The 4,461-nt window shown below is 37.6% G+C and overlaps 1 long non-coding RNA gene across 3 annotated transcripts; it reads right to left on the bottom strand.

Annotated features, from left to right (window-relative positions):
- Positions 1–364: 364 nt before the first annotated feature.
- LOC133718280 (uncharacterized) lies at positions 365–2,772 on the bottom strand. Of its 3 annotated transcripts, XR_009850211.1 has the most exons (5): positions 2,532–2,772; positions 2,379–2,407; positions 2,258–2,308; positions 1,372–1,438; positions 365–674 (listed from the first exon to the last, which is right to left on the bottom strand). It is a non-coding gene; the product is annotated as an uncharacterized LOC133718280 (long non-coding RNA). The 3 variants fall into 3 exon arrangements; XR_009850209.1 differs by having other exon boundaries at positions 365–1,438; XR_009850210.1 differs by having other exon boundaries at positions 365–1,438; positions 2,379–2,403.
- Between the last annotated feature and the right edge of the window lie 1,689 nt (positions 2,773–4,461).

Here is a 4,461-nt window from a genome sequence, read left to right as displayed (position 1 = left end):
CCCAAACATTTCTTTGTAGAAGAAAAATCAATTGGAATTGTTTTCTAACTCTTTTGCCTAAGTAGGAAGTTAAGTGTTCAAGCTTTTGTCTAACAATCACAATTCCTTGTGTTACATTCTTGATATCAATGAATTCTCCCTTGTAAATCTAAGTTTGCAGAAGTGCTTATGTTAAGTTCTGTATATATATCATTGAATCCTCTGTGGCGACCCGAATGGGTATACCACAGCGCCGTGATATTAAGCCAATAGGAGCTCGATACATCGTAGACGTACCGTAGACCTACCAACTTAATACTACAAGGCCTGTTGAAAAAGCAAATTTTGGGAAAATGGAGACCAAGAAATTTTTTTAAGAAAAGACTTTAAATCAACAACCCAACATTTAAATCAACAAGTCTGGAAATGCAACAAAATAAAGTGGGCAAGTGCACTGTGATGACTTAGGGCTTACATCATAACCGAAATGAAAGGAGTTCAACAATAACAATAAAACAAAGGGGTGAGGCGCGCTCCCAGGTAGGCGGACCTCACAGAGTTCAACATGGAAAGAGAAGCTAGTAAATCGATAGAGTAGCAAATGGGAAGAACTTCAAGCAACAGGAACAGCAACACACGGACACGGCCAACGACCCACTTCTAATCCAAATCGTCCGGAATGACCTCGTTGTAACCTGAAATGTAAGGGTGAGCATTTCGTCCTCGCTAGCCCAATAGGGGCCGACCCAACCTTAGTTAGGTTTGAAATCTAATAGGTAAAACATAGCTACTAGAATATAGGTTGCGCGCATTTGTAAAATCAAGTAAAACAAATGCAAACAAAAACAATCATAGTTGTTTCGTTTCAGGAAATCATATGCAGCATGCTTCACACAATTTGGAGCTCCGAGATACTTACCTGCCGACTAAACCAAAATAAATCGGTGACCGACCTGGTTCGTCCTGAATTCGAGAACCAGCCAACTACTCTGTAGTCCTTGTGACTACAAGTAGCGAAAGTGTCCATTTCCTGGCTCTGAGTCTCCTATGACCGGTTCACTGTCTGTATTTACCTTTCCTTGACAAACATAGGAGCACAGCCCCCTCTGGAGGTTCACGGTTATCGACACCGTGGGATCCCTAGGAATCTACGCGTCTAGGTCCCATTCACTTTCAGGTCACAAACATAAACATACAAAAGGGTACAATATCTCAACATGCAAGTCTAGCCTCGGTTTTCGCAATCAACAATTATCAGTTCTGAAAACACATGTATCACGAGGCATCGACTAATGAACAACCAAAAACATACTTGCAGGCAACATAATATTATACTAGAGCATTCCACATATATCGAAAAGCCTCTAACAAGGAAGGGACAGCTCACCCTACCTGGAAAATGCCGGCGTATTCCACACTTTGATGTTTTCCGCTTAAGCTTCCTTAACGATCGTGTTTCCTAAACCATTACTTAGTTTGTAAGTAATTATCCAGGTAAACATCATGATCAACTTTAAGTAATCGCGCATACTAATCCTTTTTATTTCAATGAGGCCATTTATTATTCCTTTCAACTTTTATCAATTTGGGAAACTAACTTCTCTCTTAAAAAGGAAAACGTCCTTATCGCTCCGCTAAACTTTCGCCAATCCGAGCGACCAAAGTCGAGTCGATCCTCACGTTTTACGAGGTCGGTCAACCATGGTCAACTCTCGGAGTTGACTTTTGACATTTGACTTTGACTTCTGACTTTTGACCAAATATTCCTTTATTTACCATTATTTCTTATTTATTAAAAATAAATAAGTAAATAATTATAAATAAAGTTTTACTTTTTCTTTTACCCAATTACTTCTCCTTTTTCACCTTTTTATTTTTACCAAGACTTTTACCTCCACACTTTCACTTTTACCTCATTTTTACCGAATTTACCTTTACTTTCACCTTCTTCAATTTTTACCACTTTACCAAGGTAAAAACTCATTTAATCCAACTTTTACCATTTTCTTTATTTTCCTTTTCTTCCAAAAACAAATCCATTTCTTTTCTTCTTCCTTTTCTTTTTCTTTTGGCCAAAATACACAACAACAAATCACCAAAATATTCAACACAAAATTCCAACACTTAGAAAACTAGGCTAATAAAATTCTACTAATTAAATCCTCCTCAAACATCTAATTTTCACAATTTTCCAACAACAACAATAGCTCCACAAAAAATCAAAATCAACCAAATAAATTCCAAAAATTCTAGGGTTTGTCCAAAACCCATTCCTTACCCTTTCTTCTTAAAAAATCACGGCCTATTCCTTCTCCTTGGCCTTCTTCACCTACAAATCCGTCCAACATCAACATCTCAACCAAAAACTCGAAAACAAGGTTGCATGGATAGATCCTTACCAAAAATCCTTGCCAAACCCGTAGCCTAGCTTCATGGTTTAAGGAGAAATCGGGTTCATGCACCAAAAATCAAAAATGGAAATCAAAAACTCGAATTTGGTAAGAAAGATGTATAGATCGAAGGAATAGAGGCTAGATTAGGATGGAAAATACCTTGATTTGAGCTTGGAAAGAAGAAATCACAAAAGCCCCAATTTTAGCTTCGGGTTCTAGGGTTTTTGGAGGATTAAATGGCTAAATTTCATGATTTTGGTTGGAGAAATGGAAAGAGGGGAGGAAGAGAAGAAAATCTGGAAATTTTGGTTGAAATCCGGGTTCCGGCGACCGGCGGCGGTGCGGCGGCGATTTCCGGCGAGAGGCTAGAGAGAGAGAGTCTCGGGTAGAGAGAGAGAGAGCTGAAGGAAAATGAGGAAGAGGCTAGGGTTTTGGAGAGAATGAGATGCTTAAATACCTCTCCCAAATTTAATTGTGAAAAGTCGAATCTGCCCCTCCTTTTGGGCCAATGGGATTGGGCTTCTCCTATTTCATTTTCCTCTTAATTTCCTTCAAGCCCACTCCGAAAATACACTTCAAACATCCTTATTTCTCCGACACTTCACCGAATCCTTTCGGGAAAATTTTCCGGGTTTGTCCTAAGCCTCGATACTTTAAAAATACTTTTCTAGACCCAAATTGGATTTTCTCTAAATTTGTTAATCCTTTAAATGGCCTCAAAGTCTTAACCTAAGCGCGAATACTTGTGTACCATACGAATACGTAGTTTCATACGTTATACGACAAATTAAAATAAATAAGAAAAAGTACGGGGGTCTACATACAGACATCGATTTTTTGTCAAAAACGATATATTACTAAGTACCAGACATCGTTTTTCCAATAGAAACGATGTGCTATAGATAATTAACATCGTTTTTTCCTTACACACTGATGTTAATCTAAGTAAATATATCGGTTCAGACAATATTAGACTTTGTATATTGAATCTAAAATCATGGTATATGTGGCAAATTACGCTTCAAAATCATGAACAATAAGAAATGTTTATGGGAACCAATGTCTGTAACTGTATCAGTCATCGTTTCTTAAATCAATAACGATGTTAAAATGCAAAGTTGTGTTGTATGATCTATATTTCTTTAAGCATTAAATACAATAAAATGAGGGTTTAACAATAGTAAAACATGCAAGTTTGTTATCATTTAAACCTATTTACATCGTTTTATAATGAGCAACCGATGTCTAAACTAATACTAGACATCGGCTAAAAATCGATGTCTGGATATTCCGGATCTTTCTCATCACCCACTAAGACATCGGTTGGGTTTTTGTTTCTCATCAGTTTTTGGCTGATGTCTGAGGCCATAATTCTAGTAGTGTGAGGACCATATAATTAATGTTTTGAATAGAAGTCCACGTATCGATTGTAAGAGACAACCTATATCTACTCAATTGATCCATCAATTTTTTCTTTTCCCCCAAATAAAGCTTAATGACATCCTTTGCTATTGTCTTACGGGAATGAATTCTCCAATAAGGAAGAGCTCTACCCATAAAACGCCTAGACCCCTCTCCCTCCACATGAGAAAATGGTAGCTCATCTAATATAATGTACTCCACACATAACATAGATAGCTCTTCTTGAGTGCATTCTACAATACACAACTCAGTAGTTGGTTTTTTAAAAGAGAAAATCTTTTGCCTATTAGCTTTCATCATCTCAATATTAGGGGGATACTTTGGACACTTTTCCATATGATTTATAAGGGAGGTTGTACCATTCTTCCTAGGATCGGTATAGAACTCTTTTCCACAATAATTACATTTACCCTTAATTCTACCGTCCACCACATCCCTCCCAAAATGATTCCAAATATCTGACCTTTCTTTCCGTTTCAACGCCTCAAGGATGCTTTCCACACTTCCATCATCTTCAAGCTCGGTTGCTTGACTTCCTTGAGTTCCTTGAACTTCCGGAGTTGCAGTAGAAGTTCCTTAGTGGGGAGGTATTGGTGTTGTAGATTCACCAACACTAGTGTTGATCTGCAAAACAGAACAGAAACTGCAATAAGAAACAAAAAAACAG

This window comes from Rosa rugosa, chromosome 6, assembly GCF_958449725.1.
Source record: "Rosa rugosa chromosome 6, drRosRugo1.1, whole genome shotgun sequence".
Classification (NCBI taxonomy): domain Eukaryota; kingdom Viridiplantae; phylum Streptophyta; class Magnoliopsida; order Rosales; family Rosaceae; genus Rosa; species Rosa rugosa.
The sequence above is the reverse complement of the archived record's forward strand: the minus strand, read 5'-3'. Positions and strand labels throughout refer to the sequence as shown.